The sequence below is a fragment of the Girardinichthys multiradiatus genome, chromosome 8, assembly GCF_021462225.1.
Source record: "Girardinichthys multiradiatus isolate DD_20200921_A chromosome 8, DD_fGirMul_XY1, whole genome shotgun sequence".
Classification (NCBI taxonomy): domain Eukaryota; kingdom Metazoa; phylum Chordata; class Actinopteri; order Cyprinodontiformes; family Goodeidae; genus Girardinichthys; species Girardinichthys multiradiatus.
In genome coordinates, this window is record NC_061801.1 from 33,755,581 (window position 1) to 33,780,956 (window position 25,376).

Below are 25,376 nucleotides of genomic sequence, written 5' to 3' on the forward strand. Positions count from 1 at the left end.
TTGTGAAATTGAACCAAACAAATGTGGTTAATTATAGTTAATGTATGGTTTAACAGAGAGCCAATTAAGTTCTACATGATTAGCTATATTTGTCAAATATTACAATTTTTGTGAGGATCAAAAACATTAAAGAATGACAAAATAGCAAAAATCTGTAAATTTCACGTTATATATGCTTTTGCACATGGAGATTATGTGTGTTTTTTTCTGTAAGAGTATGATGTCATACCAGCACTCTGGGGTATTTTGATGTACAAGAAACAAAGTGGAATCGTTAAAGAAAACATTCGATCTGAAAGCAACAACGTAATATAAGAATTACGGAAGACACTCTGTTACGTACACAGTGTCTCTGTTTTGTCTACAGGGTGCAGCCCACTCTCAGCCATTTAACGTGACAAAAATGAGATCTACATCTTTAAACTGCACACCCAGTCTTAAACTGACTCTCTGTACAAAGGGTTCCATTTGTGTACGAGATAATTGGCTGGTCCGGAAGCATCTGCCCAACCGTCATGGCCCCAGAGGTTCCGGCCAATCAAGAAGCTCCGGTCCAAACCTGATGAACCCCACAAGTTATTAACCTGAATGATCGCCACTAATTCACTGCAGTAACTCTCTGTGGAAACAGGAGGAAGTGTAAATATGAAGGTCATAAATCTGGCATTTAACTTGAGTGGCCGGCTGTGAGTCTACACAAAGCACTCTTCCTGCCTGACCTGAACAGCAGCTGCTGTGCGTCTCCTCTCAGACACTGAAGGAGTTGCTCAGGAAGGAGGGTGAAGAGGAGAGAAGGTGGGGGGCGAATATTTCAGCACCGGAGCTGTTCACGGCTGGCTTGGAGGAGACTGTTCTTTCTGCTTCCGACCGTGTGTGCTCTCTCTGCACGACTCGGGATAATAAACCGCTTCGCTCATTCATCTCCCCTGCGGGACGAGGGACGGGCGACACAGAGGCACACATACTTCATTCGAGTCAAGTCTTGAGATGCTGAACGGCCGGGATTGAAACAGGTAAGGATAAAGTCGGGGCAATATATCCCGTTTACGGTGAGTTACCAGACAAACGCAGCCTCGGTACAAGCATCGGGTTGTTTAAAATTTTACATTTACACAAAATGAGAACTGCTATTTGGGAAGAAATGTTGGCTGCACTCAGGTTGTCGTCTACATTTGTATAGGTGGATGTGCAGGGTAACCTGATTAAATATGCGTGCAGGGATAGAATATTTAGGTCAGCATCATTATGGGTGTGGATGGATGCGATTGCTATCAAACTACTATTCCTGCTGCAGCTGCTTTTGCATTTCTCTGTAGCAGTACATTGGGCACAAACTTGATTTTAAAAGGAAGAGTGTAGATAGCTGTCAATAAAGGAAGTAAATATCTGAACACTTATGGTTTTCCATGACTATATGTGATATGTAAGTTGAATTCATGAATCAATTCTGCAACTACTGGCATGCTTGAATGATCTCCCTTGCTGCAAGCACCGGTTTAGGCTGATTTGTCTACTTTTCCCATAACTGTTGTACAGGGGAGTGTTGCTCCCTTTTAAGCCCTCCATCAGGCTTGTCTGCTGGCCCCTCAAAGGTCCACAAACAAGCAGAATGTGTTGTTAACCTTGGAGCGAGTCCTGCTTCTCAGCCTGTGACAGATCCCTGCAGCCTGAGCTGCCTTGCTGCTCTGCGATTTTTGTAAAAACTCTTAGAGCCTTCGGCTGGCACAGGCTCTGTGCCTAGCAGTGTCTGAATGCCAACATGATGTCTCCTGCCTAACGACGCATTGAGATTTAAATTCCTCCCCCATTCATCCTATTCGCTCTCCTTCTCTTTTTCATGCTCTGTTCAAAAGCTAAGTTTAAAGCCCTCCATAGGCATTTGCTGAGCCATGAGCATTTCCTTAGGGTGTCACTGTGGAATGGTGGGATAAGTGGCAGTAAGATGCAGGAAAAGAAGAGTTGTTGAGGTTCTCACGCAAATCGGTGTTTCCTCGTGAAGTGATTAGTAAGTCAGAGTATTATTTTCAGGGAAAAGCAAACAATCTGTACTTGTTTGATGTTAATGTTAAACATTTCTTTGTAAATGCTCATCCATTTAAAATAGTTTGCAGAAGAAAAAAAATCTCATGTTACCACTACAACTTCTAGGTATTTTATTGAGATTTTATGTATTTTATGTACAGGCTACCACTATACATGGTCTTGTTTTTTTTTTTCTTGCAAAACTCCGAAAAGTGTAGCAGAGGTTTGTTTTGACCTGCATTTAGTCTAATACTCCAAAATAATATCCAGTTCTATCAGCTCCCTTTGAAGTTTCAATAAATGTAAATTAAGGCCAGTCTCATTCTAAATAAATTTGTTCTGTGAAAGCGTCAGAGGTTTGTTAGTGAAAATTTCTGAATAAACAGGATCATGACAACCAAAGGACACAGTAAACAAGGCAGTGAGTTGTGAAAAAAATTAGGGCAGGGTTAGGTTGTAAATTAATACAGGTGAATTCATTAATACGACTATTTGTTGTGGTTTTCACAAATGGAAGAGTGTTAAGAAGTAATCCCTTTTTGTAAAACCTTTTTGCTCTAACTGCAGTAAAAGGTGGTGTTACAAATTATTGACTCGGTGGTTGGGGGGGATGAACAAAAATGTGACAAAATGTGAAAATGTGACAAAATGTGAAAAAGTTCAAGGGATATGGATACTTTAGCTGTTCTCTGTAGTTGCGTTTGATAATTTTAGCTGGCACAGATCTGGGCGAACTCGTTAGTGTAATTAGTTCCAGTTTTTTGCTTGTCTGGTTTCTGGGTGAGATCCTCAGCTAGAGGCGGACTCATTCCCACGAAAAAGCATGCACTGTGGTCCGATCATTTACAAACTTCCCCTCCTTCTCCAAAACAGGGAATGAAAAGGAGGACAGGATGGGATTCAAATCAGCGCATACCAGAGACAAACCAGCTTTGGGAAAGGAATCGTACATTCAGAGAAATGCATACACACTCCCTCCCCCGCAGTATTAAAAAAAGCCAGGTACAGCTTCTCTTCACAGTGTATTATTGATGAAAGGGGAACAACATGCGAGAGCATGTCAGCCTAATGTAGCTTGAATATAGCTATGCTTTTGCTGGAGTTTAAATTTATGACATACAGATATTTTTATATTTAGCTTATAAAAAAGTCTCACATGAGCCAATTAGAGTAGAAAAAGATAATTTCAGTTGAGTTCCTGACAAGATATTTTCACAGTGCAGCTGCAATATGTGAACAATTACACAGTTGTTATTCCGAAGGACTAATCAAACTGTAGAAAATATAGCAAAAGCAATATTTTTGATCTGCTGCTGCAGGGCACTATGATTTCTATGATACCTATATTTTTTTGCTATCTATACTGTCTTTTTAAGCTTTAATTTCTAATTTTGCGATCTTTGTTTATGAACCGAAATGAAAATATAGAACTACAAGTTTTATTTTAAATTTTATTTTTAAATTTCTAAATGCAACCTTTTCTGCTTTTTCAACCTTCATTTATCGTAGTTTTATAAAAGTGGCATCCTTGGTAAAGATATGTATAAAACCTTAAGATAAGTTCATTTATTTCAGTAGTCTAATCTCACTGTGAAAAAGTGAAAATCAATCCTTTTTTGAGTACATTTATTCAGTGGAGAAAAAAAAAAAACATTTTTAGAAACAAACATGTTTTCTTATGCAAAAAATCTATCTGATCCAATGGTTAATGTGGAAAATGTTAGCAGAGTTTTAGAAAGATGTAATATTCTAACAAGACTTCATCTAAAACATGAATAAATGTATGATTAAAGGACTGTCTAACTGACTACATACAACTACAAAACACCTTTAGTAAACACGCATCTCGCTCTGCTGTGGGCATTTGGTCTGAGGCTGAGCATCTTTTAGACAGACTGAAACCTTCAGTGACCAATACAGCCTCTCTTTTACTGCTCTTCCTACAGGCTACACAGACACTTATATTGTTAAGTCGTACTCATACTCATTGTCTTATGCTTCATCGTGGGGACAGCAGACTCAGTAGAGACACCCAGATGTCCCTCTCACCAGAAATCTCCTCCAGCTCCTCCAGGGGTAGCCCAAGGCGTTCCCAGGCCAGCCGAGAGACATAGTCCTTCCAGCATGTCCTGGGCTGTCCCCTGGGCCTCCTCCCGGTGGGATGTGCCTGGACCTCCTGAGGAAGGCGTCCAGGAAGTATCTGGTATAGATGCCTGAGCCACCTCAACTGGCTCTTCTCCTAATGTGGAGGAGCAGCGGCTCTACTCCGAGCTTCTCCCAGATGGCTGAGTTCCTCACCCTATCTCTAAGGGAGTGCCCGGCCACCCTATGGAGGAAGCTCATTTCAGCCGCTTGTATCCGGGATCTCATTCATTCGGTCATGACCCAAAGTTGATGGCCATAGATGAGGGTAGAAACGTAGACCAACGGTAAATTGAGAGCTTTGCTTTTCGGCTCAGCTCTCTCTTCACCACAACAGACCGGTGCACTGTCCCCATTAATGCGGCAGCCGCACTGATCCATCTGACGATCTCCCATTCCATTCTCCCCTCACTCATGAACAAGACCCCAAGATACTTGAACTCCTCCACTTGAGGCAGGAACTCACCAACCTGAAGAGGACAAGCCACGCTTTTCCAGTTGAGAACCATGGCCTCGAACTTGGAGGAGCTGATCTTCATCCCACATTGTTAAGTTATCCTAATTTAGTATAAAATTCTAAAATTTTTCCACATTTAACAGTGGATTCTATTTTAGTTGTCCAGTTCTGTAATTCTATCTACGTTTTTCTTATTGTGGAAATTCTGGTGCCCTACCCAAGGTGCCCTACCCACTTATAAATCAAAAGATATTTAAGCATTTATTTTTAAAGTAAACTTTATCTGTTTTCCACTGATTGTCTAGCAGCTTCTAATTAGTTACCAAGCTACCCTATTTTAATAGGTTTTAAATACAACAGAGGTCCATTTCTCTTAGCCAATTCTCAAAATTGGAAATTGGAACAGCTCTGCCATCAAAGTAAAGCAGATCTGTGTTGATTTTCAGAATTCTTGTAAGTGCTACAAGAAAATAGCTACTCACCTAACCTAGCCCATTTCTACAGTTAGCGTAACAACTGAAAGAAAATAAAAACAACAGGAACAGTGTCAAACAAGGCTGGATGAGGTCTGAAAGCACAGTCAAGTGGATGGTATGGAAGGTAAAAAAAATCTCCAAAGCCCAGTTCTAAAGAATAAGAGTAAAGGGTAATTAAGTAAAGGGTCACTTAGGATTCCAGGATTGCCCTGTGTTTAGCTCTATCCTGTATCCCAGCTTCTCTATCTGTCCAAACATAAAGCATCCCCCCCAGCATGATCGTGCCAACATCGTAATTAACTGTGGGGATAATGTGTTCAGGATGATGTGCAGAGGACAGCAGAGGAGGGAATGGTGATACTGTCTTTGAGGTGTCCTTTTGGTCCTCTACTTATCAAAAAATGAGAAAAAAAACTTTCTGTTCAAAGCACAACAAAATAACCTCAGGTGGAATCAGAATTATTTCTTACCTCAGTGTCATTGAGCCCTCAGTCATTGTATTGTTGGTGCTGTGAACTGCTATAGTAGGTGAAAGTGTGCTTGCTTGAGATAATTTTGATGTCAATACAAAGTCATCAGTTTGTAAAAGAAAGCACTCAAAGAAGCAAGAACCAATAGCTGCTTGCCTTTGGAATGATGCTGTGGAAACAATTACCTAAATTGTCACTATTTATAATAATGCTCTCCTGAGGGTCATCAGCTTTCAAGCCTCAGCAGACAGTCTCGGACATCTGCTGACATTGATTAAGAGCATTAATACATGTTGAACTTAATTATCCCCCTTGTTCTTGATAAAGCTTTCAGTTGAAAAGGTAAAAAAAAAATCTTTATTTTCCTCATAAAATGGATGAGCTAAGGACATGCTGCACAGGTAATAAAAACGGGAGAACTGCTGATTTCCCCCACCTTCTCCAGAAAATTCAACATTGTTCTTTGGCAGTAAAAAAAAAATGTATAAAAAAAAATTCCTTAGCCCTATATGTCAGGTTGTGCCCCAAGCAGTGGCCCAGTTTTCCCTCTCTTCATCCAAATCTTTTTTTTTTTTATCTGGCGGCATTTAAATCATTCAGAGTTGTCTTGGAGGGAAAGCAGAGATGACAGAGGCAGCTGTTTCTGCAGGAGCCTGGTGATTGTCGAGCCTCAGGGATCTTTATCCCATCCTTCTCTGCTTGAATCACCCATCAGATGTAATACAGAGGCTAAATTCGAGAGACTGCTGAACCATGGTTGAATAATTTCTAAATCAAGCGATACATAAATTGAAATGGGAAAAATATCTATGCAAAACATTGTGATAGGTAAAAGCAAGTTTGTGCATTTGAAGAAATAAAAAAAGGTTGTAAACAAGCCGCTGTTAAAAACAATAATATTAAAACAGTAATATTAGGTAACATCATAGCAGGCTGGAATTGTGTAATAAAAATGCAAGCAATATTGACACAGATAAAAATAAAATAAATAAATACTGGACAATGATCAAGCAATTCTTCATGCAATGGTTTATTATTAAAAAAAATCTTTTAACGAATATTATCACTGGGGACATTATTGTTTTAAGATGCCATTATGTAAAATAACAGAAGCAAGTCATTTAAACCTTTAGCTGGAACCATAAATTTTGCAGCATGTTGCAGATGAGATTTCTGTCACTTCATTGATCCACTTCGACACATCTGAACTTGCGAGGCATCACCAATTTGTCACACTCTCTAGTTTGATATTGCTCTCTCTTCTTATAGTATGTTTCATATTTTCAAGTCCACTGAGGTTTTCGAACCCATTTCATTCGTCACCAGATATCTTGCAGATTCTCAAAGAGGGTCAAATCAGGCCCTGATGCTCATCATTTCATTATTTCAATAATATTCAATTCAAGGGTGGATTATATCAATTCTACAGTGTGACAGTGTGAGACTGACTGGGAGTAAAAATGCAATGATTTCTACAAGGGAATAGCATGCTACTGAAAAAGCTGAGGGTTACTTGGTCTCCCGTTCTGCTGAATAAATTATAGCTCTAGCTTAGCACATGATCCGGTTTTAGTCTAATCCCACTTTGACGTTCAGTTAGAGAAAGAGTGGAGAGTTTTGCCCAGTTGATAACACATAAAAGAACATTGGATATTTTCTAACAATGCAGAATACAGAGTATGGAAAAATTATTTTCACACTTTTCCACATGTTGTCATACTATAACCACAAGCTGTGTTGTGCTTTATTTTATGTAATAAACCAGTAAATAATTGTAAAATGTTAACAAATATCAATCTATCTAAAACTGCGGTTTGGTAATGGGTTTAGCTCCTTTTACACGAATATCTTGAAATCCAGTGCAACTAACTACCCTCAGAAGTTACATAAAATACTGTCCAACAGTGTATATTTTAACTTCAGTATGAATACAGTTGTTCTGTAAAGGCTTTGGAGGGTTTGTTAGGGAACATTATTGAAGAATCAGCACCGCAAACACACAATATAGTTGTCCACCCAGACTAATAGGAGGAGCAAGGAGAAAAATAATCAAAAAAAGAGACAACAGACCCATGGTAACTCCGGAGGAGCTGCAGAGATCCACAGCTGAGGTGGGAGAAAATTTTGATAGGACAACTCTTAGTTATGCACTCCACATAGCTGGCTGTCATAGAAGAATAGCTGTAAAAAGCCATAGTTGAAAGAAAGCATACAGTACAGACCAAAAGTTTGAAAACACTCACATTTGAAACACATTTAAAGAGTTTTCTTTATTTTCATGACTATCACTATTGTAGCTTCACACTGAAGGCATCAAAACTATGAATTAACACATGTGGAATTATATACTGAACAAAAAAGTGTGAAACAACTGAAAATATGTCTTACATATGTCTGTTGATGAGCTTCAAGAGGTAGTCACCTGAAATGGTTTTCCAACAGTCTTGAAGGAGTTCCCAGAGATGCTTAGCACTTGTTGGCCCTTTTGCCTTCACTCTGTGGTCCAGCTCACCCCAAACCATCTCGATTGGGTTCAAGTCCGGTGACTGTGGAGGCCAGGTAATCTGGCGCAGCAGCCCATCACTTGCCTTATTGGTCAAATAGCCCTTACACAGCCTGGAGGTGTGTTTGGGGTCATTGTCCTGTTGAAAAATAAATGATGGTCCAACTAAACGCAAACCAGATGGAATAGCATGCCGCTGCAAAATGCTGTGGTAGCCAGGTATCATTGTCCGATGAGCTAAGCCCTCCCTCCTACTTCCCCATGTCTAAAGGGATTGCTCAATCCAGCTCTCCATCTAACGGGTCCGGACTTCCCTAAACCTGAAAGGTCTTACTAAGCAGGTTTACTAAAAGTTCTGTTTAAGCTGGTGTCGGGAAATGACTCGCCTAGCCTCTGACAGCCTTCATCCAAAAGTCTCGCCCTTCTTCAACTGGAGGTCCGGGCGACCGAGTAGCCTATTGCAGTCATCCACACCTTCGACAGTCACTTTTGTTTACGGCTGCTCATTCCCTAATTTACAACTGGCTCTTGGTATATGGGCTAGGTTAATTTTAGTGGATCAGCATGAGCCCCAAGGGCGCTGTTTTAACAAACCTGGCTAAGGCAACCTATAAAAACCTCTTAAAATATCTTAGAACCAGGCAACAAGACTTTTTACCACCAATGAAAAACCAAAAATAAGGTGACTCAATTAATTGAATGTCCACGATTTAACTAGAATTTGATATGCTTTCTTTAATTAGCAACGCTTATGCAGGGGTCAGTAACAGCTTCAATTCGACAACACGTAATAATTTCAATAATAGAAATAAATCAATCAACTCAACCTGTCTTTCCCTGATGCTGAAACTATTGAGTTTGGAGAGGCTTTGAAGACGGAGGCTCATCCATGCACCTGATGGAGATGTTTCTTCTGGTAACAACGAGTGGTTTCTTGAAGGGAATACGACTTAATCTTCAGTTTTCTTCCTTTGAGTGGCAGGTACTGATGCTCCAGGCTTTGAACATTTAAACAGGATCTTTGTTGTTATATGTCTCTGAAGACAGTAGTTTCCAGAGGCTGAAGAGTTGAAGGAAACCAGGAGACATAAATAAGGTTGGTTCAGGACTTCCAGAAGCCTGAAACTTAGAGCAATCAGCTGTTCACCGATCAAGTTCACTTCTGTTGTCTGGATAAAAACACTTTAGATGAAATCAGATTCTTAATCTTGAGGCACAGTCCTTCCAAGGCAAACAGGTTGATCCTCTATTTAATGCAGTGGATCAGCTGGGCTGTGTCTCTGGTCCTCTGATTCATCTGTAGTGTCTCTCCGATCTTGTTCGCTGGTCTTCTGCGAGGAAACAACCAACTAGTTCCTCTATTCTTGCCCATTTTATAGAGCATTTCCACCAAACTCTATGTGCTCATTGGACAGTGGTTGTTGCCATGGCTGTCCCATTGGTCACCCGTGACATAAGGTGATCTTTTTTATTTTCTGGAATTTCCCTCATGTCCATATCAGACATGCCATCATCACCTCAGTCCTGAGCTGTCTGCTGGCCTCTTCTTTGACCTGTGCCCCCCGCTTCAGTCATCAGCCTTGTGCTGTAAACTACAGCTCTCACTTTCCCAATTCCCGAACATCTGCTCTATCCCTGTCTCACTCAACGTTACACTTCCTCTTAAACAGAGGCTTTAATTCTTACATTGGTGCTGCTCAAACATTTAGTTACAGCCTTTACAGTTTAAAACCATTACTTAAACTTCATCGTTTTTATTCATACACCACACAACATTATCTCTTTCATATATAGCTGATTGAGAATTTCTAAACCTTAATGTTTTTTGTTTTAATTATCAGTTCTCAATCATATTTCAATCATATATCTTTTAACTTGATAATCAAAGATTACTAATTTTATTTAATACACGTGAAAGAATTTAAAATCATCATTCATCATTTATTTGGATACATTTCTTGGTTATAATTCTGTAAAAGATAAGACAGTTAATATGTGACGGTACACAGGCCTCTCCAGTCTCAGTTCTAGAATATGAGAATATGCTTGTTTCACTCTACTGCTTCAACTGTGTATTGTAATAATTATTGCATGGATTATACACAAAAGGATATTTATTGTAGTTTTTATGGATTTAACTGTAGCAGTTAATGAATGTTGCAAGGATTACATGGAAAGATCTCACCTTATTTTGACACAGGCTGGTTCAGTATGCCTTCAATTTTGAATAAATCCCCAACAGTGTCACCAGCAAAACACCCCCACACCATCACACCTCCTCCTCCATGCTTCACGTTGTGAACCAGGCATGTAGAGTCCATCCGTTCACCTCTTCTGCGCCACACAAAGACACGGTGGTTGGAACCAAAGATCTCAAACTTGGACTCATCAGACCAAAGCACAGATTTCCACTGGTCTAATGTCCATTCCTTGCGTTCTTTAGCCCAAACAAGTCTCTTCTGCTTGTTGCCTGTCCTCAGCAGTGGTTTCCTAGCAGCTATTTTACCATGAAGGATTGATTCACACAGTCTCCTCTTAACAGTTGTTCTGGAGATGTGTCTGCTGCTAGAACTCTGTGTGGCATTGACCTGTTCTCTAATCTGAGCTGCTGTTAACCTGCGATTTCTGAAGCTGGTGACTCGGATGAACTTATCGTCCGCAGCAGAGGTGACTCTTGGTCTTCCTTTCCTGGGGCGGTCCTCATGTGAGCCAGTTTCTTTGTAGCACTTGATGATTTTTGCGACTGCACTTGGGGACACTTTCAAAGTTTTCCCAATTTTTCGGACTGACTGACCTTCATTTCTTAAAGTAATGATGGCAACTTGTTTTTCTTGACTTAGCTGCTTTTTTCTTGCCATAATACAAATTCTAACAGTCTATTCAGTTGGACTATTAGCTGTGTACTGTATCCACCTCCTGCACAACACAACTGATGGTCCCAACCCCATTTATAAGGCTTGAAATCCCACTTATTAAACCTGATAGGGCACACCTATGAAGTGAAAACCATTTCAGGTGACTACCTCCTGAAGCTCATCAACAGAATGCCAAGAGTGTGCGGAGCAGTGATTAAAGCAAAAGGTGGCTACTTTGAAGAACCTAGAATATAAGACATATTTTCATTTGTTTCACACTTTTTTGTTCAGTATATAATTCCACATGTGTTAATTCGTAGTTTTGATGCCTTCAGTGTGAAGCTACAATATTCATGGTCATAAAAATAAAGACAACTCTTTGAATGAGAAGGTGTGTCCAAACTTTTGGTCTGTACTGTATGTTTCATTAAAGATCCCATAAGCCATGTAGGAGTGCAGCAAACATTTGGAATAAAGGTCTCTGGTAAGAAGACCAAACTTGAACCTTTTGGTCAATAATCAAAGTTCTCTTTGTAGAGTAAAATTAACAACAAACATTACCATAAACACATACTTTCCTGAATGCAAACACACCAAACTTTATAACTTATAAACTTTAGTTTATAAAGAACATAAAACATGTATTTTACTACTCCATCTACGTCACAGATAAACAATACTGTGTGTTGATACATCACATTATATAATCCCAATAAAATGCAAACTATAAAAAACTGAAAACGTTTAAGAGATATAAATATTTTGCAAGGCTGTACATTTGCTATGGAATTATTAAAATCTTTAGAAATCTTTTATTAGAAATTAAAGAATGTGGGCTGGATTTTTTTATCTGTCCTTATTTTGAGTAGTCATGCCTGAGCAGGTTTTGAAAGTAAACACTGTTTTGAGGGCAGACAGGTGGTACACATTGATAGATGGAATCTGAAAACACAACTCACATGTTTCATGACACTGTTACATCAACAGTGTTACTGGGAGTGTTTTACCACATACGCATTAGACACTTCCACACTTCCCCATTTTCAGTGGCAACACCAGAAACCTAGAAATTTTACCCAATCCCTTTTTTGATCCTCAGAGGCATATGACTCAGAGAAGCATGTAAAGATATTAAATCTCCATCAGCACACAATGATTTTGAGTGATGGGTTATTTCAACATTATAAGAAATGCATGCAAGCAGCATTGCAGTGATAAACATGTTCATTTCAACCTCTTTCTCTCGTTGTCTGACTGGAGTAATAGCGCTCATGTGCATGACATTTCAGGAGAAGTTGATGTACTAATACATTTTCTTCCATATAGAAAGTAGAGCAACATGTCTGTTACTAAAGCTCAAGCTGTCTGAGAGCTTGTCCATAACTCAGAATACTTAGCCTCCTATTCACTCTGGAGCAGACGTTTAGAGTGAATTCCCTTAAATGCTTTAAACCAAGTTATCCCCCTCCCCTATGTGCAACATCTAAACATGTCCCCAGTAAAACTGTGCTTTATCCAGATCTGTGTGCAACCACATTTTATGTCTAAATTTGACTTCATTTGTGTCAAAAGGATGGCATCATCTTACAAGAAAATGCTCTTTTAAGACCTATATTTCTTAGAGGGATTTAACAGATCACTTTCAAATTAAATATGAAAAATATGATGAGACTTTTAGGCGTATATGTTCTATTCATCTTTAGTATAAACAAAGACCATAAAAGTCAAACTTTGCTAGCTGTACTGAAAACAACTTTTGAAGACGTTCAGACATCAGTAGAGGTCTTTATGTAGACGTCTTTCAACTTTGTTTGGTATTCAGTTTATTTGAGCTTAGATTGAACAGAACAATTCAGTCAGGGTGTGCATGTTGATTCAGGTTCACTGCCTTAACCAATACGGAGACACATCAGAACTGGAACACTGAGCAACTAAAGAAAGTGGGCTGGTCAGAAATAACATTTTATTACATCACATGGTTGGCTTGGTGTTTGTTCATTACTTACATTGAAAGCACATGGCACCAGGATGCACTATGGAAGGGAGGCAGGTTGAAGGAGCCAGTGTTATGCTTTGAGCCATGATGTGCTGGGAATACTTCAATTCATTCATATGGATGTTATTTTGGTTGGAGGAGCACAACAACAAATTTGAGGTGATATCTTGGCTGCCAAATTCCTCAGATCCTAGTCCGATAAAACATCTGTGGGATGTACTGGTCAAAAAAGTCTGACCCATGAAGGGAATCACATTGCAGCTATCAGTTCATAAAGGATCTAATATCTTGCTACCATTCCACACTTCAGTAGTCAGTATAGTCGATTACACAAGACCTTGGACTCTTGATGAGTCAGAGGTGTTTTGACAGCAAAACCTATTTAATTGTCTCTATAACTTTACCCCTAGTCTATTTGGTATCTTCCTTGCTGGTTTACAATGATGTCTGTTCTGTAGTGTTTTCTAAACAAACCTTCAAAGAACAGTTTTATAAATATTCAGATTTAATTTCTCATTGGTGTACTCTCATTTATCAATTAGGTGACTTCTGAATTATGTTTCTTGTTCTGTATTTCAATAGGTGAATAAGAATTAAGGGGTTGAATACAAATGCAGGGAGTGAGGTGTGTTGTTGTAACATGTTAAAATATTAAAATAATTACAGCAGTAGGATTACTTCCACAAGGAAGTATGTCTCAATGTGGAAAGCTGTGGTTAAATAGAACCAAAATTAGTTTGTATATGTGCAGTTTTGTGTTGGTGAGGTCCAAGCACTCTGCAGTTGTGGATAACTGGAATTTTGTGCATACCTAGAAGCCGCTTTTCACTAACATACAAATGTTTGTTTTTTTAATAACTAAATGGATTAAAGCAATGATTCATTTTGCATTACCAAGAATAACTTGCTGTGCAGCTTATTAATCACTTGCAAAATTTAGCTATAGCTGTTATCATAGAATAGAAATGGCAAATGGACTGAACTTATATAGTGCTTTCCAGTCATACCAACCACTCAAAGCCCTTAACGGTAAAGCCATACTCAAGTAATCACACTCATATTCATACAACTTGAGGTTAAGTGCTGTGCCCAGGAGCACATTGAAATGCGGCATGATGAAGCTGGATCAAACCCTAAACTTTCGGATTGCAAGACAACTACTCTCCTTACAGTTGCCTCTGTAACTATAGAATATTTCAGGTTTGAAATGTATGGAATGTTTTAGATAATGTTTTATTATTATTTTAGATTTAACATTAAATCTGTTTTTAAACCCCAATCCCTCTAAACATGCCGAGTTGACTTTAAATTGACAAAGTGAAACATAACATCATGTACACACAATTCTAATTTTAATCTTTGGAATATTTTTACAGTATGATACAAAAAAGCCTGATTCATATTTATATATCTTTGTTCTTAAAAAAGCTTTTCAGTGTAGTAACCCAGTGACAAGCTGTCAAAGATGAAAAACAAACACATCACATTTGTCTCTGGAGAGTGGGACGCACACATGTTGGTACTGAGGTGCTCAAACGTTGTCAGTGAGGCACAAACGAAAAAAAAAAGAGATTTTGATCAGTTTGACGAGCTAGTGGTCAGAAGCTTCAGAATCTGAAGTTGCTGATGGCAGGTTGTGCAGCGCTTTCTAACGCGATGAGGTATCAAAGTCAGGTACTGACCCATTTATGTCAGATTCAGGTTGTACAAGGTGGTTAAAAAAACATGAGGACAATATTTAAACTTCATAGGTTGAGGTAAAAACAAGTTCCTCTGCAGAGGCAGTTATATTCTCCTTCTAAATGGCTTCTAGAAGCTGCTCAGTGAGGCAAATACAAATGCATCCTGTTTTCTTTCATCTGGCTACATAAAATTTTAAATGCAAATTGTTCTCTTTGTTAAAAAAATAATAACTTGAATTTGGAACTTAGTAGTTGTACTAGAAACATAGAAATTAGATTTTTGACAATATGCAGGAGTATTCATAAAAAAAAAAAAACATTCATACTCCTTGATCTTTTTAACCTTTTCTTATGTTAAAACCACAAACCTCAATGTACCATTTTGAGATTATATGTGACAGATGATGAAGCAAATACTTTTAAAAGTGGAAGGAGAATTACACATGGTTTTAAAAATTAAAAAAATTAAAAAATAAAAACTGGCAGACCTGTGTCAATAATCCATTTAAACATTGATTATTGATGTAGCATGTTTCAAATTTTTATTTTTTTTAGTTTTACATATCTAACATATAGTGTGGTGTTTGTCCATCTCATTTTCACTTTGATGCAAAGGTTACTGTGTGCATTGCGTTCGACCTTGTTGGTTTACCATAAACTGTCTAGGTGCCACACTTACTCATTTCCATGTTTCACCTTCCACATTCTTCAAAATAAGATCATAAATAAACATCACGATAACTGAGTTTGATGTTTGTTAATCAAGTCAGAATCGACCATGATGACATCTTGATGTTCTAAAAATATATGGAAGAAGGGTTTGATGGTCACATGAGACAAAAATTGAAACATTTGGCCCAAATGCAACACACTATGTATCTTGGAGAAATATCACTGCTTGTTTCCTTGAGCACACCATCCCTGGAACAAAACATGGTGGTGGAAGCATCATGCTGTGGGGTTGCTTTTTTATCAAGCTGGGCCTTGCTTTCCTTTAACTGCCATCAGAATTAATGAGAATCAAAAGGGAGCTGAATACAGGGCAATCCTGTAAGAAAACCTGTTAAAAGCTGCAGAAGAGTTAAGACTTAGGTGCAGATTTTCTTCCAGAAGGACAATGAAACGAAACAAACAATAAGAGCAACGATGGAATAATTTATATATCAAAGCATATGCATGTATTCTAATGACCAAGGCAAAGTCCAGACATTAATTAAGAATCTTTAAGATAAAGACTTTTGATATTCAAAGACACATACAACAATTATGTGTTACATTGTGTTGGTCTATTGCACAAAATTCCAATAAAATATTTTGATTTTTGTGGTTGTAATATGATAAACTGCAGAAAGGTTCAGGGTGTATGAATGCTTCTTCAAGGCTCTGTATAAGCTCAATCAAATAGATTCTGTTATCTATTGGCTTTGATGTTTGGTGCCTTAGGGGGTGTAATAGCACAGGATATTGTTTTTTATTCCCCCACCCTCACACGCATTGTGTGTGAGCCCAATTGACTTTGCTGGCTATTAAGGAACAATCTGTTTTCTGTTTATTATGTACTTTAAAATGGATCAGCCCATTAGCTGCACTGAACAATAACAGAGGGTCCAGCTGATGATCCAGCTGTGGTAGCAGCTTTTAAGTGATATATCAGCCTTGGTTTGCTTGTTTTAGGCCTCACCCGCAAGCATCTCACAGCTTTTAAGCTTGTTGTTTTGTTACTTGGTGATAATAGCAACAATCCAGTCTCTGCCTTTTTTATCTCCAGGATCTAATGGCTGTCTCTGTCCAATGCCAGCACTGCTCTGAGCTAGTGTGCAAGGGCTTGGTCAGTGATTAATTAAGTTCCTATAATAGTCCCTGTGCCAGAATGGGCTGTAAATGCTGCAACTTTTCTATTTACAGTCCAGATCTGAACTTTTTCTGTGATAACTTTAAATATTGATGTATTTATTTGTCTATATGCCCACTGTTTGTCCTGCTGGGGGTGGTTTGTGATAGAGAACTGTGTGGAAACCTGAGGGTAGACACTGCTAAGAAAGGAAACAAATAAATAAATAAAAACAGGCTTGCAATAATAATTTATACAAAAACCTCTTCATGAGTCACCCTTGTTTACTCGCATCACACATAAGACCCACTCATAGCTGAGGGCTTCTGGTTCAACCCAACTGGGTATTGGCCCTAAATACATTGCAACTTCTCCAGGAGTCTGAAATACATTTTAAGTGTTACAGAATGTTATTATTCAAGATCTCTTAGGGTGTATTCACACTTGCCACTTTTGATCCGCTTTAAAAGGACCAGAGTTCGTTTCCCCCTTTGGTCTGGACCTTTTGTGCAGGTGTGAATACATTCAAGCGAACCCTGGTCTGGACCAAACAACCGGACCGAGACCCACTTTTTGTGGTGGTCTTGGTCCGCTTCCAAACGAACTCTGGTGCGGTTCGCTTATGGTCTGAATACAAACCGGCCCCGATCCGAACCAACTACAAAAAGCGTATGTCTCTTTGGATACAAAAAGCCACCGTAGCTAGTAGCAAAGGTGTGTGTTGTAAGGTAATCACACCTGATAAGCTGTATGTTGCTTAGCAACGGTACCGGCTTGTTGTGGGACAAGGCACGTAGAGAACGTCGGCGTTCAGCCCGCATTCTCAGACGGGGTTCCAAATTATAAATGGAACGTCTCAAAGTTGACATTGAATGAGCTGCTCTTCACTCTCATAATATTATTGCAGCTGTAATAACGGCACAAATATGCAGAGCAGAGGTGCTGCACGCAGCACGTCTACAGCTGTTTTCCTAAATTTCCGGGTCTGTGCTCTGTCCTGACCCCATCATTTCTGTCCAATGGGAACAATGATCATCACCTGCGTGGCTTTGTTTACAAGTAATAGTTCACTTGCAAAAAGTACAATGTGAAAACAAACCGCACCAAATGAAAAAAATAAAGTTTGCTTTTGGTCCGGACCAAACAAGGAGACCAAAGGACTTTCCTGGTGTGAATACACCCTTAGATCCAGTGCTACACCTAATCCCAGTTTGTTTATGCACTTTTTAGCAAAAGCATTGATACACGTTGAACCGTTCCATTACATCTCATTAGAACCAAAAGCTTTGTTTTATTTGGACTTTAGTGACAGACCAACAGAAGGCAGTGCATAATTATGAAGGCGAGGGAATACTTGCTTTTCATATTTTTCTCCAAATAAAAGTTTGAAAATTCTACAATTGCACGTATTCAGCAAATGGTGTGCTAGATTTTATTTAGAGATATTACAGTTAAGGGGGACTGAGACCCTTTTCCCTTAGTCACTGTTAAAATATGAAAAGGACATGAGAACATGCGATTCCAGTCAAACAGAATTGACTTGATTTTCATCGGTGAGAGTGGCATATTTGGGTCACCAAGTTTCCATAGCAACTATTAGACACTATCTACTTGCCAGAAAGGCCTTTTCTGTTTTATTCTTACACACATTTGCTTAACTCTTAATGAGAATTTCTCTGGAGCCATGCACTTTCTTTAGATCAGACTAAGATTTGGCTTTTGGACAACCAACACCACAGTGCATGGGATCAAGGGAAATAATAGGACTTTCAAATGAAAAATATAAAAATCTGATCAAAGAAAAAGTAACTATCATTGTTTGTTTCAGCATGATAATCCAGAAAAATCAAGCTAAATCAACGCATTTTAGTGATTTTGGTAAAAAAGTTATTATTTCTAAAATGGAATATTGTGAGATTATGCATCTGTAATAAAAAATACCTTTATTTTAATGTCTTTCACACATAATTTGCAGGGGTGCTAAAAAAAAAACTAGGATGGCATGATTTTTACATATTTGCAGAAGGTATTTGCAGAAAGTTTAAAATACTTTGTTGAAGTCTGTGATTCAAATAGTTTTTGTGCTCCTTGTAGTCTGTGAAGCCTATTAAGGGCCTGGGGGCAAATGGCCTAGGAGGCTTTTAGAGGTTTAGGGGAAGAGAGAGGGAATGACTCCCATTTCACTTCAGATAGATGTGATTAAGTTTCAAGCAAGCACTCATGTGGAGCATGGATAGACAGGATTACATATCCCTTGAGTAACATAATCAGGCTATATGCATGATGCTGCCTTTCTCTACAATGCAATTGCATCTCACTTAGGTAGAAATGAGAATGTGGTCAGTTTCTCCACCTATTACTTCATCAGTAACAGGGAATACGTGGCAAAGGGCGCAAAAAAGGCTTAGGACTCAGGTAGAGGTTTACCTTTTTGCAGCACAAAAACCCTAAGCATAGAGCCAAAACTGGAATTAAATGGTAAGGATCAAAGCATATTCATGTGTTAGAATTCAAAGTCCAGATATCAATCTCATGAGATTCTGTTGCAAGATTAAACACTGTTATTCACAAATGCTCCATATAATCTGGCTGAGTTTGAGCAATGTTAAAGAAGAATGGATAAAGCTGTTTTTTCACTATATGTGCAAAGCAGGTGGAGAGAACATCAAAAAGATTTGCAGTTGTAATATCAGCAAAAAGTGGTTGTACAAAGTGTTTACTTAAAATGATATGAAATACAAACAAACCCCACATTTTTCAGGCTGTATTATTTTGTTTTTAAATTTTCACAATCATGTACTGCTTTGTGTTGGTCTCTCACACAGCATCTCAATAAAATAAATTGGATTTTGTGGTTGTAACAAAACGAAATTTAAAAAACTTTAAGTGACATGTATAGTTTTGCAAGGAACTTTGAAACTAATAATGCAATGAATTCAGGTAAAAGAAAGTTGAGCTACATAGTTAAAAATCCATGCAAAACAAAATATAGCCAAGGAGAATATCTAATATGAATGCAATGTCAAACCTGGTGACTCGAATAACCTCTAAAATATAATACTTCTTTTAAATAACTCAAGCTCAGTCAGATAACATGGAACTTAATAACTTGCAGGGTCTGTAAAGTAAATTTCAACAGTTTTTCCTAATTCCATTTCAAATACTCACAACATGCTAAATGCTCTTTTTTGCTTGTACTCGTACTCGTCATCTTCCGCTTATCCAGGTCCGGGTTGCAGGGACAACAGTCTCAGCAGAAATGCCCAGACTTACCTCTACACAGACACCCCCTCCAGCTTCTCTGGGGAATGCTATGAATCAGAAAAAGGCGGACCCAAGATTCAGCCAGACACAGTACTGAAAGTTTAAAAGGTTTATTCAGCCACAGGAAAACCTCACACAGGTAACACTCCTCACAGCTTCCAGGAATCACTGAGGCAGAAAGAGGGATTAGTGACTTGTAGTCTCTCCAGATTTTGCAGGGATCAGAAAAGCCACTAACCTGCTTTTGTCTTGAGTGGAACTTGAAACCCAGAGGGGAAACCTCAGTGGGCAGCAGACGGTGATCTCCACTGCACAGGTAAGAAGTGACTCCAGGCTGAATAATCCGAGGGCTAGGCTGGCTCAATAATCCAAGGACAGAAACAGGGTCAACGATCGGAACAAGAGGCGTCAGGCAAGGGGCAGGCAGAGGCATAAACCAGATGCAGGAAACAAGGTTGACAACCAAAATCCAAATAGTCCAACAGGGAGCAGGCAGAGGCATAAATCCAAAAGGCAAGGCAAGGCAAGGTCAAGAACAATGATCAGACAGGAAGGAACGCTGGATATCTACTCACACGAATGTCTTTCAAAAATCTGCTTGTCAGAGTCAGTATATATCAGGGAAGACACAGGTGCTTGGCATGCCACAGATTGCACTGCACAGCAGCAGCCACCAGGTGCATCTAATCTGCTGATTGCAGCCAGGGAGACAGGGTAGAGCAGACGTGCCAGAATCATAACAGGGAAAGCCTGAGGCGTTCCCATTCCAGCTGAGAAACATAGTGTCTCCAGCGTCTAGGGGGCATCCAGAACAGATGCCCAAACCACCTCAACCAACTCCTCTCGATGTGGAGGAGCAGTGGCTCTACTCTGAGCCCTCCCAGATGGCTGAGCTCCTCACCCTATCTCTATGGGAGTGCCAGGTCACTCTGCAGAGGAAGACCATTTGTACTGCTTGTATTCAGGATCTGATTGTGATCATGATCCAAAGTTCATGCCCATAGGTGAGGGCAAGAATGTAGACCAACTGGTGAATTGAGAGCTTGGCATTCAGCTCAGCTCTCTTCACCACAACAGACCAGTGCAGGGGGTCTGTTGCGCATTGCTGCGATGGCCGCATCGATCCATCTCCCAATCCATTTTCCCCTCACTTGTGAACAAGACTCCGAGATACTTGAACTCCTCAACTTGAGGCAGGAACTCTCCTCCACCCCAAAGAGGGCAAGCCACCCTTTTCCCGCTGAGAACCATGGCCTCAATCAGACCTGGAGGAACTGATCCTCATCCCCACCGCTTTGCACTCAGCCACGAACAACGCCACTGCACACTGTGGGTCTTTGCTAGAGTGGGCCAGAAGAACCACATCATCTGCAAAAAGGAGAGAGAAAATCCACTGGGCCCCAAACCAGAGTCTTTCTGGCCATTGGCTGCACCCAGAAATCCTGTCCATGAAAGCTATGAACAGATTGGGTGACAAAGGGTAACCCTCTGGGATTTTCCTTGAAGAAATAGCCACATGAAAGAAAAAAAGATTTAATTGAAAGGTCATACAAGCATACATCCCAGACATTTTTTTAACTAGTGTGATGACCTTGGATCTTAAAGACCTGTCTTTGATTAAAATTAAGATCATTCTAGGCGTTGAGACCCCAGTTTGTTGCATCAATTTACAACAAACTGCAAAGCAATGTGTATTCTGACACAATCACCATTAACTTATTCAGCAATTTGAGCTATAGTAGTTCACTTGTTGGATCAGACTGCACAGCAGCCCCCTCAATGCAGTAAGAGGTCTTGGCTGCCCATGACTCTGTTGCAATTTCACCAGTGTTCATCCCTTGGACCCCTTTTGATACTGTCCACTGTATACTGTGAACAGCTCACAAGACCTGCAGGTTTGAAGATGCTGTGAACCAGTTAACTAGGCATTACAATTTGCCCCTCCTAAAAGTAGCACAAATCCTTACATTTTTTTTACTTACAACACAACTTTTAGGACAAAATGACAACTTGTTGAATGATTTATCTAACTCATTGACAAGGGCTATAAAGAAGAGATGCTTTCTCTTATTTCCTGGACGCCTTCCTTGGGAGGTGTTCCAGGCACGTCCCACCGGGAGGAGGCCCAGGGGATGGCCCAGGACACGCTGGAGGGACTATGTCTCTCGGCTGGCCTGGGAACGCCTTGGGCTCCCCCTGGAGGAACTGGAGGAGGTGTCTGGAGAGAGGGACGTCTGGGCGTCTCTGTTGAGTCTGCTGCCCCCGCGACCCGGTCCCGGATAAAGCGGAAGACGACGAGACGAGACGAGAGGCTTTCTCTTATTTAATTCACCTGTCAGTGATCGCAATCTGGTCCAGTGTTCCACGGCCGGGACGAAAACCACACTGCTCCTCCTGAAGCCGAGGTTCAACTATCGGCCGGACTCTCCTCTCCAATACCCTGGCGTAGACCTTACCAGGGAGGCTGAGGAGTGTGATCCCCCTGTAGTTGGAAAACACTCTCAGGTCACCCTTCTTATGAAGGGGGATCACCACTCCAGTCTGCTAGTCCAGAGGCACTGTCCCCGACCGCCACGAAATGTTGAAGAGTCGTGTCAACCATGATAGCCCCACAACATCTGGAGATTTGAGGTACTCAGGGCGGATCTCATCCACCCCTGAAGCCCAGCCACCGCGGAGCTTTTTAACCACCTCGGTGACTTCAGCCTGGGTGATGAAAGAGTCCAACCCGAGTCTCTGTTTCCACTAGGGAATGCATGATGGCAGGATTGAGGAGATCCTCGAAGTACTCCTTCCACTGCCCGATAATGTCCTTAGTCTACGTCAGCAGCCTCCCACCCCCATTGTGAACTGTGTTGGCGAAGCACTGCTTCCCCCTCCTGAAGCGCCGGTTTTCATCCCAGCTGTGGAACATTGGACCAGCTCTATACCCTCTACAGGTTACTTGAGGGTTCCTGGGAGTTTGCCCATGTGGACCTGGAGAAAGCATTTGACTGTGTCCCTCGTGATGCCCTGTGGAGGGTGCTCCAGGAGTATGGAATATGGGGCCCTTTATTAGGGGCCATCCAGTCCCTGTACAAGTGGAGCAGGAGTTTGGTCCGCATTGCTGGCACTAAGTCGGACCTGTTCCCGGTGCATGTTGGACTCCGGCAGGGCTGCCCTTGGTCACCGGTCCTGTTCATAACTTTTATGGACAGGATTTCTAGACGCAGCCAAGGGCCGGAGGGGGGTTTGGTTTGGGGACCAGTGGATTTCGTCTCTTCTTTTTGCAGATGACGTGGTCCTGCTGGCCCCCTCTAGCCAAGATCTACAGCATGCGCTGGGGCGGTTTGCAGCCGAGTGTGAAGCGGATGGGATAAAGATCAGCTCCTCCAAGTCAGAGGCCATGGTACTCGACCGGAAAAGGGTGGCTTGTCCTCTTCAGGTTGGAGGGGTGTCCCTGCCTCAAGTGGGGGAGTTCAAGTGTCTCGGGGTATTGTTCACGAGTGAGGGGAGAATGGAGCAGCAGATTGACAGACGGATTGGTGCGGCTGCCGCAGTAATGGGGGCACTGTGCCGGTCCGTTGTGGTGAAGAGAGAACTGATTCGAAAAGCGAAGCGCTCAATTTACTGGTCGGTCTACGTTCCTACCCTCACCTATGGCCATGAACTTTGGGTCATGACCAAAAGAACGAGATCCCGGATACAAGCGGCTGAAATGAGCTTCCTCCGTAGGGTGGCCGGGCACTCCGTTAGAGATAGGGTGAGGAGCTCTGCCATCCGGGAGGGGCTCGGAGTAGAGCCGCTGCTCCTCCACGTTGAGAGGAGCCAGTTGAGGTGGCTCGGGCATCTTTACCGGATGCCTCCTGGACGCCTTCCTCGTGACGTGTTCCAGGCATGTCCCTCTGGGAGGAGGCAGAGGGGATGGCCCAGGACACACTGGAGGGACTATGTCTCTCGGCTAGTGTGGGAATGCCTTGGGCTCCCCCTGAAGGAGCTGGAGGAGGGTTCTGGGGAGAGGGACATCTGGGTGTCTCTGCTGAGTCTGCTGCCCCGCGACCCGGTCCTGGATAAGCGGAAGATGACGAGTACGAGTACGAGTGGTCGCAATCGTATAACTGATTGGTGCATATACACAAATTAGTTTATGAAAAGTTTATGAAAAATAAAAAAATACCAATATGTAAAAAGGTGTAAGAAAATTAGTTTTCAATGAAATAGACACCACTGTATATCTCTGAAGGTTTTATTAAAATTGGTTTTAGCACCTTGAATTTTCAAGATCTTTGATTAAAAAAGGCACTATACTGTGTCATTCCCAGTTTTAATATAAATGTAATATGCTGCAGATAAAACAAAACTGCTAATGATCTAATTAATACATCTATTACAGCATTGCTTGTCTACCTTGTGTTTTAATGACATTAGAAGCTACACAGCTTTAAGTAAACAATGTTCCAGCATCACTTTCCCACACATGTGACACTGTAGCATGCAAAATGTAATCACTAGCTAAGACAGGCTACCACATATTTCTTTGGACTTCCATGGCATAATTATTAGAACTCCTTGTTAAATCCAGAATAGAATTTAAAGTTCTCGATCATACATTTAAAGCCCCTAATAATCAAGGTCCACCATACATCGGAGATCTGCTTGTTCCATATGTTCCTAATAGAGGACTTTGCTCTCAGTTTGCAGGTTCATTAGCGGTTCCTAGAGTTTCTAAAAGCCGAAAGGGAGGCAGATCTTTTAGTTATAAGGCTCCTCTCCTGTGGAACAAGCCCTCAGTTTTAGTCCATGAGGCAGACACCATGTCTACTTTAGGAGTAGGATAAAAGCTTTCTTTTTTGAAATAGCTTATAGTAAGAGTGGTTTAGGTTATCCTGAGCTATCTCTGCATTCATGCTGCTGTAGATGTAAACTGCTGGATATTATAATAACCACTTTTCCTCACACTGCTACATTATCCTACTCATCTCCAATTTGCATTATTTGCTGTTATTTCAGCTTTGTTCTTTGTTTCTTCCCTTCATAGAAGCTTCATCTGGCCTGGTGTTCTGTTTAACTGTGACACCTTCATGGAAGGGGTATTGGCTGTGCTACTGTTGCAAACAATTTCATGTTGTCTTACCACAGATGATTCTCTTGGCCCTGTCTTTCAGTTTTAACCCTGTCTTTTGCCTAGACATAGCTATTGGCTGATCTTTTACTGTGACTAACTGTATGTGTTCTTTTTCATCCTATAGTTTTGAAAACTGGCTCAAAGCTTTTCCGCTGGGTTTCTCTCCGAGGTGAAGCCACTAAAGGAGCTACTACTGCTATTAACCTTTACCTTTATTTAGCATAGAAATTACTCCTGGATTAGCTCTTCTGTGTTTTTTGTCTTGATGCTCTGTCTTCTCAAACCCCCAGTCAGTCGTGGCAGATGGTCGCTCCCACTTAATCAGGTTCTGCTGGAGACTTCCTACTTTTAAAAGGCAATTTTCCTTTCCACTGTCAATATATTGCATGCTCAATAATGAGGGATTGCTGCAAAGTCAATAACACAATGCAAGCAACTGTCCACTGTCGCTACATGCTCATCTAGGAAAAGTAATTGCTGCAAGTCAATGACTCAATGCAATCTGCTGGGTTTCTTTAGATAGAAAACTTTTTAACCAATTTGAATAATAAACTTAACTTGACTGCATTGTTTG

At 40.7% G+C, this 25,376-nt stretch overlaps 1 protein-coding gene across 3 annotated transcripts in view; it reads left to right on the forward strand.

The window, feature by feature from the left end:
• The first annotated feature begins 776 nt into the window (after positions 1–776).
• The window catches only part of phf24 (PHD finger protein 24), a 59,909-nt gene continuing 35,309 nt past the window's right edge, over positions 777–25,376 (forward strand). The window contains exons 1-2 of one of the 3 annotated variants that reach the window (XM_047373446.1): positions 777–1,013; positions 2,896–3,024. The gene's annotated coding sequence lies outside the window, so the exon portion shown is untranslated. The remainder of the gene's footprint in view (positions 1,014–2,895; positions 3,025–25,376) is intronic. The other 2 variants (XM_047373445.1, XM_047373447.1) reach the window with 2 other exon arrangements.